Here is a 14,539-nt window from a genome sequence, read left to right as displayed (position 1 = left end):
TTACAATAATCCCTCTGTAACATGGACTCAGATAACACTGCAGTGTGTCTGATAGCGTGAGCCTCTCAGTCTCTGTGGGCGTCTTGTCTTTGTCTGCAGCTTGAACATGTCTGCATTTGAGTGACAAATACGCAGAGTTCAGACATACAACAGGTCTGCTTTACATCACGGCTGCAACTAAACATAATTTTCATTATCGATTCATCTGCCGATTATCTTCTAGATTAATGAATTAGTCGTTTGGTCTATATAACGTACACGGGATATGAATTAAGTATGTTGCATATGTGACATAAGTTGCTCCCGTCATAATTAATATGGCTAGTAGAGGTCGCCACCTGACAATAAATATGGGTCATAATAAGCTGCTTGTACAAAGAACGTGTGTTTTTTTTTTGGGGTGTGGGACGGTCTCATTCATACAGTACAGATAAAATAATCATAGGAAACCAGAAATCAACGTTGATTTATTTGTCGCGTATCTTATTTAATAAGTAACGCCACTTCCGGGGTTATTTTATTTTACCACAATCTTTTCCTAAACCTATCTAAGTAGTTTTATTGCCTTAACATAACCAAGTTGTTTCCTGTGAAGACAGAAGTTTATTCTGAAAAATACTGTATGCATGTAACGAGTGGAAATTGAAAGGAAAACGCAAAAACAAAAAAGAGGAATAACTTTTTCGTAAGATATAAAAAATCGTTGTATGAGAATATGTTGAATCTATTGATAATTCAGTAAAATACATACCTCGTACTCTATCAAGCATAAAATCCAATATTGCTATAGAGGAAATATTTGCAACATTTCTCAATGAACAAATACCGTATATCAAAAAATATGAAATGGAGAGCTAGCTCAGTACAATGACACATTATCTAATGGTTTATATCTTAATGTCATTCAACCTTAACTTGAGGTGCGCAGTGAGCTAAAGCCGTATGTATCATTGACAAGCAGATCAACATCCTCTGCGGTTGTGTCGTCGGTGCACATTAATGTTTAATGCATGTAAATGTCTTGATTATTTAGTGAATGTCCAACAACTTTAACATCTTAATTACATGTCATTGATTATTTTAACATCTCAAAACACCATCAAACCTCATCGGTCTCGTTAGCATTCAGCGACTCCCCCTAATAAAGATTTTAATGGTCATGCTGTTGATCATAAAGACACTAAAACAGGTGGAACGTTCTGCATTTTTGGATAATCAGCAGTTTTTTTAAAGACTAGTTAGTGAATGTAGTAAGTGAATGTAAATGAGAACATGTGGGGAGGGGGAATTAAATGGCCGATGACTGAGTGACCTACATACCTAATAATTCTCCATTCCTAGACCACAGCAAAGAAAAGTGCTGAAGAGGGAGATAGGACCAAGAGAGTAGAATAGTGTTTGAGTCTCTGCCTTGCTGTGTTTCTTTCTTTCTTCTACTTTTTTTTAGGTTCAATATTCAGAAATTTTGAAACGTTTGCATTTGAGCAGACACAGAATGGAGGAATGAACCCCTCCACAGCATGATCAGGATAGTTCCCCCTCTCTCTGTCCCTGTAGAACCCGAACCCAGCAGCACCGGTTTCATTTCTTTTGTTGTCGGCCCTCCACGCTGGCAGCGCCACAGCATGACATACTGTAACTGTTCATTCCTCAAACCATGTTTATTGCAGGAGTGGCAGCTCCTCTGTAATTACAAGTGACACTTGACAGCTGCTTGTGTAACATAGTCAGAACGGATTCTGCTGAACTCACTCCTGAGATCTTTCTTTTTTTTAATTTCCTGAACAGAAGAGCAACCCTGACAGTTATGTTGGCAGGTATTATCCTTCTCTTCCTTTTGTTTCCAGTCGTAGTGTTAAAATGTAGAGATCCAATGTAGGACAATAAAAGGCTGAAACTACAAACATTCTCATAAACCTCTAAAACGTGTTTGTGTTTAGCTAAATAGGCGTTATCAATCGCTATGAGCCCCATAGATGTGGGTCAATAGGGGCCTACTACACACACTAGTAGGTTTTGTCATCTATTCACATGGTAGATCACCAAAAAAATGTGTAGTTGTGTTGCCTAAACCTAAATAAGTTGTAGTTTGTTTGCCTAAACCTAACGATGTTGTAGTTTTGTTGCGTTAAACTAAAGAATTTGTACTTTTGTTGCGTAAACCTAAATAAGTTGTAGTTTTGTTTCTTAAACCTAAATAAGTTGTAGTTGTGTTGCCTAAACCTAAAGGTGTCACCGTTTTTTTGCCTAAATCTAAATAAGTTGTAGTTTTGTTGCCTATCCCTAAACAAATTAGAGTTTTGTTGCTTTAACCTAAATAAGTTGTAGTGTTGTTGCTTTAACCTAAATAAGTTGAACTTGTGTTGCCTAAACCAAAACAAATGCCTTTTCATTTGTGTGCAAAAATGTGATTTTTCATGCATTTAATTTTTTTATATCATGGTAGTACGAATTGCTTTTAAGTTTTGCTTTCTGTAGTTGTCAGGGTCTGACGCTGTGGCCAGAGGCCGCTGGACTTTTCCTTTTTGTTTAGACTTCAGACTTTATTATGTTTATACTCTTGGATTGGCTTATAATTGTACCTCTCTGGATCGTCTGCATTGTTTGCTTCCCGTAAGTTTTCCTTATTGAAATCATTGAGCTCTGCCTGCTGCCATCTCCTCATCATTACCTGCTCTTGTTATCCCCGTACACGTGACAGTAGTAGGCCCATAATCACCCACATCTATACTGCTTATAGTGACTGATAGCGCCTATTTAATGGCCTGATAACAGTCAAATCGATTATCTCTATAAATTAATATTTTTAAAGCATATTTAAAAGCAATGCTGACCAGATTGCTGCTTCTGAGAAGTTGCAAATATGATCTAATAAATACCGAAAAGTAATAATGAAAATGTGTACATTATTTGCTGCATTGGGAAAAAAATTAACTTTAACTTTTAAGCACACTTTTTATCATCAAACAAGCATTTAACAGAATTATAATTCCACTAGTTATTGAGTTTGCTAGCAGGTTGAAGCCATGTTAATGTTTCCCATCACGTCCTACATGACGTTAACCCCCTGCTGTTTGGTGTTATAGACTCCTGATCAGCTGCTGTTCGGTGTTATAGACTCCTGATCATCTGTTCGGTGCTATAGACTCCTGATCATCTGTTCGGTGCTATAGACTCCTGATCATCTGCTGTTTGGTGTTATAGACTCCTGATCATCTGTTCGGTGCTATAGACTCCTGATCATCTGTTCGGTGCTATAGACTCCTGATCATCTGTTCGGTGCTATAGACTCCTGATCATCTGCTGTTTGGTGTTATAGACTCCTGATCATCTGTTCGGTGCTATAGACTCCTGATCATCTGTTCGGTGCTATAGACTCCTGATCATCTGCTGTTTGGTGTTATAGACTCCTGATCATCTGTTCGGTGTTATAGACTCCTGATCATCTGCTGTTCGGTGTTATAGACTCCTGATCATCTGCTGTTTGGTGTTATAGACTCCTGATCATCTGTTCGGTGCTATAGACTCCTGATCATCTGTTTGGTGTTATAGACTCCTGATCATCTGTTCGGTGCTATAGACTCCTGATCATCTGTTCGGTGTTATAGACTCCTGATCATCTGTTCGGTGTTATAGACTCCTGATCATCTGTTCGGTGTTATAGACTCCTGATCATCTGTTCGGTGCTATAGACTCCTGATCATCTGTTCGGTGTTATAGACTCCTGATCATCTGTTCGGTGCTATAGACTCCTGATCATCTGTTCGGTGCTATAGACTCCTGATCATCTGTTCGGTGCTATAGACTCCTGATCATCTGTTCGGTGTTATAGACTCCTGATCATCTGTTTGGTGTTATAGACTCCTGATCATCTGCTGTTTGGTGTTATAGACTCCTGATCATCTGTTCGGTGCTATAGACTCCTGATCATCTGTTCGGTGCTATAGACTCCTGATCATCTGCTGTTTGGTGTTATAGACTCCTGATCATCTGTTCGGTGTTATAGACTCCTGATCATCTGTTCGGTATGGAGTCAGACTAGAGCTAATCTTTCCTCATGTAGCTCTGAGCCATGCTATTGCTAGTGCTAATCTCTTAGCCTGCAGCATTAGCCCATGCTAAGGCTTATCCCTTTTTGTGTATCGGCGGGTCGTACTAAAGCTAATCCGCTGTCTCGTAGCCGTGCTAATGCTAATCCAGCTGTCAGTCAGAGAGGCGCTGCTGACCGGCGGGGAGACGAGTCACGGTGAGACACCTGTCTGCTGCTCGCTCTCCAACTCTGTCCTCCTGAGGTTGACTCCTGGACCACGCTCATTTTCACATTGCTCATCATTACCTCTTCTTTTACATATGTCACGTCTGCCTTCTTTTTCTCACTTCAACCCTCCGTCTCTCTCACTCCCGTTTCTCTCTTTCTATCTGACTACATTCCAGCTAATCTCTTCCTCAAGAACGTTGCACATCGAGGTGGATGTGTCAAATAAACTCTGCTTTTTCAGCAACCCAAATCTTTGCTGATGTAAATTATATGAAGAAGGGTGTTGTTGTTGTAACTCTCTGATTATTTTATATTTTTTCCGTATAGTATAAATTTAAATAAAGGCCCTAAAACAGGATGAAATAGTGCATTTTTTTGGGGACTATTTTCAGCAGCGGATTAATCCACATGTGGCGCTTTAGTGAGTATTTGTGGCAGCAGAACAGTGTATGTGGGATTGAGTCAGAATAAACTACAATGTGTGTGTTAATGGTGATGAAGGAACAAGTCACCCAGTGCAACCAAAATGTTCTTGGTTGGGCTGAAAGTGAAAATGAAACTGAACAGACGGGACACTGACAGCGGTCTCCTGGATGAAAGCCCTCTGTTTGTTGAACTCATCCACCACCCCCCCCCGCCCGCCCAGTTTGTGTCTTATCACTCTTTAAACTACGTCACCACATTCTCGTCTCAACCTCAGAGCGTTGACTGTTGTCACGGATGGGTTTCATTATAGTTATCGGAACGCCCGGTGCGTCTTCAACAGGCGCTAAAGGGTGCTTTGTGCGGCGGTATCCCACGCCAAAGCCTCGGTATCTGGCGCTCAGGGAATGAGAACGGGCTGGTGCAACAGTGTGGCTCATTGATGTGTTTTTGGACCATAATGAGGTCTTGGACACAGCTTTCTATGGCTTTCAACACACAATACGGCGATCAACTGCGAAATTACCACTTCAGTTCCATTTTTTGGATACGTGTCTCCAAATTAGATCTGTTGGAAGTTTCCTGATCTCCTGTTCTTATCTGTTATCTCCTGTTCATTTGATTCTCTGGCTCGACAGCTTCCTGTCATTGCTTTCTAGTGTCTGAACAAAACACCTCAAAGTTCCCCCCAGTGACCCGACGCACTTCCTCTTCCTCCTCCCACTCACTTCCCCTGGGGACCGTTCTTCTTCATCACCGTTACTCACGTTGTTTTCTACTTATTTTTCATGAACGCTGCCTTTGTTTTTTCTGCCATCATCCATCATGCGTTTAGAAGTAATTTAGACTTTGTTATCAGTTTATCATCAGAACTTTCTTGCATTTTTCTTTTTGTTTTGAAGTTATTACAGCTCGCCTTTTTCTGTCATTTATCTCTGCTGCACAAATTGCGTTTCTGTTGTGTTCTTCTGTTGTGGCTGCATTTTATCACCTTGCTTAATTACCTTACTTGTATCTTTTATGGCCGTGCAAACTAAATTACCTAAAGTAAACAGAAGCACATCCCTGCAGGCCTGAAGCCTGTTCAAAATAATGGATTTAGAAAATGGGATTTCTTCAAATAAAAAATGTATTAAAGAAACAAAAATATATATATTCTAATGCATAGAAGGTGATGCGAGTATTCCTCCGATAGACGAACAATCACCTACGCTACACCCACACCGCTCCGACATCAAACTTAGAGGAAAATTCCACCTTGAGGCGCTTTGTTGCCACAACGTTATATATCAGTCTGTGATGTTCACTGTTCCAGGAGCTCTCCTCTGAAGACATTTATTTTGTTTTGGTGTACCCGCTTTCCCTCAACCTTCCTCATCAACTTCACTTAACGGCTTCTTGCATTTCCCAGAATGCCTTAGGAGAAACCCAAGAGAGCAAAACATGAACAATCAGCTGCAGGTTACGATGTGTAGGTGGACAGAGTGATGAGGAACGTAAGAAAGCAAGAGGAGTTGTTTTTCTAGCTGAGGAAAGCGAGAGTCGTGCCACTTACTCAAAACATCTCTTTCATCTGCACAAAACCAAATCTGTTATTCCCCTTTGTGGGATTCTTCCTGCATGATTGTTGGAGTAACTGTCAGCATGAGTATTTATATATCAACATTCCTCTCTTTGCCTTTTGAAACATCACAATAATCATCCTGTACTCATTGTGTATACATTCATTTATCCAGTTGGATGATGAGAATCACATCAATGATCAGAAAATGCCTTGTTCCAGTAGCTCAGGGGCGGGAGGGGGGGTAGTAGGAGCCAGCAGGTTGGCGTTGAGTTTGGATGATTCCCTAAAGCCTGGTTGTTGTCTAAGTGGCTGGAATCGATTCATTTCACGCTTTCCTTCCACCTCCTGAACCAACAGGCCAGGTGTGGGGAGTGTGAGTGAAAGCAAACTGTCCACTACGGCTGAATAGACGGCTGGATCTGGACTCCCCCGGGGGCCTCCTTGCTAGCAGTCAAGTGTTCAAATCAAATCCAACCGTTTGATGAAATCCATCATGAACATATAATCCACCATGACGTGTTCAAATAGACAAATTAGAGCCGTCATTTAGAAATGGTAAATTGATGGTAAATTAAACTTAGTTTATAGTTATTTTACTGTCATACTGGTCCAGTTCTGAGGTCTCTACACCGGCTCCCTGTCTCTCAGAGAACTGATTTCTAAATACTCCTGCTGGTTTACGAAGCACTAAATGGTTTAGTGCCAAAATACATTTCTAATCGTCTGCTATGTTCTGAACCATCCAGACCTCTCAGGTCATCTGGATCAGGTCTGCTTAGTGTCCCCAGAGTCACAACTAAACATGCAGAAGCAGCGTTCAGGTTTTATGCACCAAATATCTGGAACAAGCTCCCAGAAACCTGCAGGACCAACTACAACGCTGAGTTCTTTTATATCTTAAAACTGTCCTGTTTGCTGCCTTTTATTAAACCAAATAATGATCTTATACTGCACTATAACTTTTAATCGTGTGTGTTATAATCTATTTTAGCTTCTATCCTAGCTTTTTTATTTTTAGCTTGTTTTTATTTCCTAATCTTTAACTTTTTTATGTTTTAATTATGTCTTAATGTTCTTTTGCACTTTGTCGCAATGCTCTTTAATGTTTGTGTCACTGAAATGTGCTCTACAAATAAAGCCGCCTTACCTTACTGTTAACAAACAATAAATTAAAAATTAATAATGTTTACTAATTATTAGTACTGCTAGGATTTCTGTTATTTTATCATTAGTTTGTGTAACATGAAATAATATAAATTATATATTGTAACGTAGCTGATAAGAGATGGTAACAATAATGATAATAATAAATTACATTCTGATTATATTAGTAAACAATTTATGAACAGTTTATTGTTGCACACTTTATAGCATTTTGTATATTATTTGTTAATGATTACCAAATGATTTGTCAACCTTTAAGTCATTGTTTGTAAAACATCTATAAACATTACATAGATAGATGGACCAGAAACCAGTTATTAACCAATTACAAAGTATTAACTGTCTATCTAAATATTGTTTACAGATGCTTTTCAAAGTATTTATTAACCATTTAATACAATTTATTTATGGTTCATACATAATATCTTAACCATTAACAAATACTCATGTATATAAAATGTTATGTGTGCAACAATAAACTGTTAAAATAACAATTAGTAAACATGATTAATTGTAATTTCATTGTTTAACAGTAACATACTTATTATCCCAGTTTAATTAGCTATCAATTTACTATTTAATAAATGATGGTTATTATAAAGTGTTACCTTTGCATCTGTTTAAACTATTAATACTACCCTCCGCTCTGGATCTCCCCTTCACACTTTGTAAATGTCCTGCTGAGGAAGTTTGAAGGAAGGAAAAGAGGCAGAGCAGCCCTGAAGGGAGGGCAATAAATGCGAGAGAGAGGGGGAGAATAAATTAATAGAGAGAGAGAGAGAAAGAGAGAGAGAGAGAGAGAGAGAGAGAAGAGAGAGAGAGAGAGAGAGAGAGAGAGAGAGAAAGAGAGAGAAAGAGAGAGAGAGAGAGAGAGAGAGAGAAAGAGAGAGAGAGAGGGGGTGGGGGGGGAAGTGTCATAAAACAGAAGGAAAGGAGCTTAAGGAATACTAATGAATTAATGATGCAACATGTTGACATTTCTTTCTTTCTCCTTTCCATCCCTGCACTCCTTCCTTGTTTCACCTTCCTCCCTCTCCTCCCTCTCCTCCTCCCTCTCCTCCCTCTCCTCCTCCTCCTCTTGCTCTGCTCTTCTGCAGGAGGGTGCCCTTGTTAGCTTGTCATCCTGTTGTAACCCCGAGGCCAGTGATGTGACTGGAATGTGAAATCACCATAAAAAGGACTGACTCTACCTGAGGACTTCCTGCTTTCCCCGAGAAACTCAGGTAGGTCGTCTGTAAAGAATATCTAACGCACTAATTCTCCATGTCTGATTGTGTTTGAGTGAAATCTTTGCAAACGGTGACGAGCTGAGCAGAAAACCGTCATGTTGAAGGTTTGATTGAGGTAAAGTTGGTCTTCTTTACTTGGAAGTAGACAACGGGGACATGACGAATAAACAACACGGAAATGCAAATCACTCGCCTGCGAATAATACATGTCTAGGGCTTTTATTGTGAAAGGTAAGAATGGAAGGATTGGATCCGGTCTGCCTTTGACAAGGTTGAAAGAAGTAATACAGTTTGCCGTCTTGGTTCAGACTACGGAGCCTTCGTTTTGTTGTTCCATGAATATAGGAGAAGAAATGATTACGCTTTTTCTCTGTGTTATATTCTCATTCTGTGTGAAAGTATTCATGACAAAAACAAGAGTTCAAAAATATATTTTGACGTGTGAATTAATCGCACAAAAAAAAACCTTCTGTTGTGTAAAGGCCTTGAAGATGGTAAAATGTGAGTGTTGTACCTGCGCCAAGGCCGAAGGCCTAAGAGGGAGGTTATATTTTCACCGGCATTGGTTTGTTGGTTTGTCTGTTAACAAGATAACTCCAAAAGTCCGTGATGGATTTGAATGACATTTTTTGGAGGGGTGGGATGTGGCACAGTGAACAATTCATTAGATTTTGGTGGCAATCGAATTCATGATCCGGATTCAGGAAGTTTTTTAAGGATTCCGATCAGCCAGAACATTAAGACCTCTGGGTATAACACATGTGCAGTGTAACGGATGACGCATGACCCTGCCTTCTTCCTTCAGACTGAGAGGCAGAGCGGTAGGAGGGAACAACTGTAGATTCTGTATTTTTTCCCATTAAACTCGGTGAAATTCCAGTTGAGTTGGACCAAAGCACACTTGGTGATTGTTGGAAAGAGTAACGACAACAGTTTAGGTGAGTTTTATTTTGTTTCTGTCCAGTTTGAATGCAGTGATTTACGCTGCTCCGCTACGTACAGCTGATCTCAACATAAACAAAAATACACGCGGATGATGGCGCAAGCTGAACAGAGAGGGGGGGCGATCGTACTCGGACACCTTGGCGGAGGTCTGCGCTCTCCGAGTGCCATTCTAGTTTGTAAAATAGGACCTGGTGGGTGTTATTTATAGTAAAAAGAGAAATTGTTGGTTGAAGTTTGGGAAGAGTCACCTGTTTTTTTGGTGAGGAAATGTTCCTTATAGCATTGGGTTTAAATCTGAAATATTGCCAAACAGGCGCTTTTGCTTTTAGTTTCCACACCAAATCCTCCGCCATCGTGTTGTCTGTCAACTTACGTCAACTTACGTAATGTAATCGGTGTGTGCCCAACCACCGTGTAACACCGGTAGCACTGACTACCGTGACGAGCCTATAATATGTGCATGCATGCATGTTTCTTTGTGGGTGTTTCTCTCCATCAACGTTTTTGTGGCGTGAGTCTGCACACTTTGAGCTTTCTTTATAAGCACGCCTTCGCACTGTGTGGCTGTGTGTACCCACGCAGGTTGTGTTGTCTGTGTGTGTGTGTGTGTGTGTGTGCAACGTGTACGTCGACACACACAGTGACGGTAATAGTGTGTGTGTTTTCCATAATGGATGTAAAGGACGGGGCAGACCTTCTGCTGACTCATACACAGCTGATGGCACTGTGCTTTACTCCTGCTGTGTGTGTGTATGTGTGTGTGTGTGTGTGTATGTGTGTGTGTGTGTGTGTGTGTGTGTGTGTGTCTCAGTCACAGAGCTTGTAAAATGTTGTGTGCGGTTTGTTTCGTGTCTGTCCTGTGATGACGCATCGTTATATTATCAATCAACTTGTTTCATTCTGGCATCTTTAATTCAAACTTGACCCTTCTGCTCTGCTTCTCGTCTCCCGTCACTGCAGGACTTTATTCCCCGTCTCTATGCAGCCATTATACAGAATAAAATGTCGTGGCGAAGCTTCACAGTCGAGTCGTTTAGCTAACTTATCCAGAGTGACTCACAATGACTGCTGCGAAAAGTATAAGCTGCAATAAGCCGCAATTCCTGCATCACCCACAGTGCAAGTGTCCAAGAGGAAGAAGCTGTAAGAGGATTGGACGGGTCAGAGCTGCAGTTTACGGACAAAAGATGGAATAAATATTCCTGTGTCCATAAAAAAGGGGATCTTGTGGTGTATTACAGCGGCGTGCCGGGGCGTGAAATGAGAGCTGAAAGAGGAGATTCAGGCTGGAAGACGTTTCTCTCCTATTGGGGTTTTAAAGCGACTCAGGTGGTAAAATCAGCAGTTAGAGAACACACACACACAGACTGTATTTTATTTTACAATGATTCAATATTTGTTTTTTCTTATCCGAGAAAAATAATCTTGTCAAGCACCATTTGCAGTAGATTATTTTTTTCTTCACTCGTCTTTAGCTGACAATAAAAAGCCTGGAAGGTGAATTTTGCTGCGACACTAACATCTATTCAGAGAGAGAGTAACTGATTATAAACTGTCGTCATCTGTGGTGCAGGAGCAACTGCTGGGAATTGGGGGGAACAAAAAAATATATAAATTACTTTTGGTGCATGAAATATCTACATAAAATAACTACAGTACAGATAAAAGACATATAATCAAACAACTAGAATCACCGCCTCACAGTTGTATCCCTCCGCCAACCAGTGAAGATGCAGTCTACATCCATGTCTGTCCACAATGACATCACTTCATCATTTCATCCTGTTGGACATTTGGTGGAAATTGTCATAATTAGCAGATTAATTATTGAGTTATGGCCAAAAACCTGTTTTGTGACCAAATCCAACAAAATCTAATCAGGATTTGCTTAATCTGAAGTTCTGCTTCTACCTCCGGCCACGACTGTCGCTGGTGCGGAGGTACAATAAAAGAGAATCAGTAGAAGGAACCAGTGAGGAACACATCTACAACAACATAAAGCAGTACGAGAGATATACTGTAGATATATAGATTATAAAAACAATCTACACAACATGGTAAAGAAAATACAGTAAAGGGGCGATCCACCAGTTTCACACATAACGGAACGACTTTACAAGACCTTACAAACTGGGTGTGGGGGGCGTGGCGTGGAGATGTGGACGTCACCCGAGACCCCAGGAAGAGCGCCGGTCGTTGATGCCAATGTTTGTAGCGGCCAAACGGCGGTACTACAACGTCCATGTCCGTCACGTAATGCCATTGGGCCCAAAAATACTTTTTCCCATAGACTTACATTGGGAAAGAGATGTCTGTAACTCAGAGGATAGGCGTGACGGCTGTGACCCCGTGACCGAGTCATGTGACCGAGCGGACGCTACTGCGCCTGCTCCATTGGCCCAATGGATGCGGAAGATCGGCGGAATATCTGGGTACTTTTCCAGCTTTCATAGGAGTGAACGGGGCCCCGCCTCCAACGCCGTATCCTGTTCTCTTTATACATCCATGGCGTCATCAGGCACGGAGGGTCTAATGAAAGACTTGCATTATGGGAAGTGTAGGATCCCTATTTATTTACTTGGGTCCAAACATCTCTCGCTTCCTCCAACTTTGTGGAAGTGCGCTACCTCGTTGCTGCAGAGCTCTTTTAATAATGCAGTGGACTGACTCCATATTCAGTGAGCGTGATCCCAGAGGGAGTGATGCTCTTGACTTGTGTCCCTCTCAGTGTCGGTGTCTCCGGTCTGTCCCACAGGGCAGCTGCTCCTCCTGCCTCCTAATGGCTTTAAAATGCAGGAGCAGAGAGCTCGGACGCTGAGTCTGTGTGGACTGATGATCATGATTACACATCAGGATGACGGCTCACCGCTATCTCTCTCTCACTGTCTGTCTCACTTTTAGCCTCTCTACCTTGTGCAAACACACGTACAGACTGTCCTTCCATATAGATATGCAGACTCACACACACACACACACACACACGCTAGCCCTGCAGATTTAATCATGTGCCATTTCTTCTGAGAATAGAGCAGGTTGGGTGCAGCACCCATGGGGAGCTGGTTAACTGTGTGTGTTCTGTAATCTCCATCTGATTAGAGCCGAGCAGGGAGGATGAAGGGGTCCACTCTCAGCCAATCAGTGAGTGAGTGAGTGTGTGGGTGTGAGGAAAGGCGATAGCGTCCTCCCTGAGAAGCAGACATTGGATATTCCAGATCCTTTTCAATTTTCTACATCATTTGTTACTCCCGTTTCTCCACAGGACCCGGAGCACGGGGAGCTTCAGTGGGAGTGAAGCTCTGCTGATGTTGCACACTAAAGACCACTCAGTATTAATACTACAACTGAAAATAAGGGACAGTGACATGTAACCCGATCATCTACCCGCTGTCTCAGCAGGTAGGCAGAAGTGGTGGAACATGAATGAGTACATTTATGATCAGAATGACGTTCTTGTCCGGGCCAAGGACGATTGGCGATCGGACTGTATATAGACGATTGAGGGATGATCAAGGATTTTTTCCTAGACTGGAATTTTAAGTCAGGCTGGTCTCATACAATGTTCGTAGCTAACCTTTGAAAAGTAAATGCACTGTAATTCATATCTATATCGAACAAAATCAATTTGTATGTAATCCACGTAATTATGAAGGAAGTATTAGGAGCGACGAACACCGCGTAGGGACGAGGTCGGGGTGGATGGGTGGGTCAAAAAACACTGAACGTCCACCCAGTAGACCGGCATTCGTGTCTCCTGTGAAACCAGAGGTCAATGTAGATTTATTCGTCACGTAACTTCCATACATAAGTTACGCCACTTCCAGTGTCACGTAACCACTCAGTGTGGCATAACTTAACCACCATCGTGTCCTAAACCTAACAAAGTACTTTCCTGTGAAGGCTCGTCATCACGAATGTACAACTGATGCTTCTGCAAAAGACAGAAACCTTATAGCTTTCCACTGCAACAAGAATGAATGCTCTGTTATGGTTTGTATTACCTCCGCAGGTTATGTTTTCACTGGCGTTGGTTTGTTGGTTTGTTCGTTTGTTCGTTCGCAACAAGATTACTCCAAAAGTCTGCTATGGATTTGAATACAATTCTTTGGAGGGGTGGAGTTTAGCACAATGAACAATCCATTTAGATTTTGGTGGCGATCCGTATCATGATCCGGATTCAGGAATATTTTAAAGAATTCCGATCAGCATCAACACATGCGCAGTGTCACTGATGACACGTTGATGACGCATGACTCCGCCTTCTTCTGAGAGCAGAGAGATACATGTGTGGATGTGTGTGCGGGAGCGGTGAGAAAGAACAAAGCGGTAGATGACGGGATGAGAGACAACATAGTGTAACGTTATACAGACATAACAAGGCTGCTGAATGAGAGAGGCATCCGCCGATACGTTACACGGAAACACACCGTGTTAATAATAAGCCGACCACCTCACGGTACCACCAATCTGTGAGCTGTGATCTGTTCTTAAAGTCACGCGTTGGCGGAGGTCTGCGCTCTCCAAGTGCCATACTAGTTTCACATCGATTTAAAGAGGATCATGCAAACAGCGAGCTCCCGCAGCAGGGATGAACAGAACTACTACATGTCTGTGGTGTCTGCAGCTGTCCATGTACCCGGATGTCCGCATAGAGCCAACGCATACAACCTCAGATGCCAAAATTTACCCTAGCAGACCATTGCGGATGTGGAAAGTATAACTTGAGCTTAACAGTGGTTCTCCAGTGTTCTGCATGCTCTTATCCTCCGTCTCTGTCCCTGGAGAACACATTGTGTTACAAAAAGGTCCAACACCATCCTCTCTCTCAGATTTAACATCTGAATTGATAATTCAAACAGCGAGCTCTTAACATGAAGGCCCCTGGAAGTATGATCACACGGCTGATAAATTGTTTCTGCACCAGGAGACGTGGTGGTGATTCCTCCAGGGCTTCACTCA

At 41.7% G+C, this 14,539-nt stretch overlaps 1 protein-coding gene across 5 annotated transcripts in view; it reads left to right on the top strand.

The window, feature by feature from the left end:
- Positions 1-14,539, top strand: part of LOC141771100 (leucine-rich repeat and fibronectin type III domain-containing protein 1-like protein) — a 389,487-nt gene that overhangs the window by 135,440 nt on the left and 239,508 nt on the right. For 4 of the 5 annotated variants that reach the window (XM_074641023.1, XM_074641022.1, XM_074641024.1 and 1 more), the window contains one exon: positions 8,507-8,632. The exons of the other annotated variant lie outside the window; for it this stretch is intronic. The gene's annotated coding sequence lies outside the window, so the exon portion shown is untranslated. The remainder of the gene's footprint in view (positions 1-8,506; positions 8,633-14,539) is intronic. 5 annotated transcript variants of the gene reach the window in all.

This window comes from Sebastes fasciatus, chromosome 7 (assembly GCF_043250625.1).
Source record: "Sebastes fasciatus isolate fSebFas1 chromosome 7, fSebFas1.pri, whole genome shotgun sequence".
In the NCBI taxonomy this organism is placed as follows: domain Eukaryota; kingdom Metazoa; phylum Chordata; class Actinopteri; order Perciformes; family Sebastidae; genus Sebastes; species Sebastes fasciatus.
Note: the sequence above shows the minus strand (reverse complement) of the source record. Positions and strands in the feature narration are given on the sequence as shown.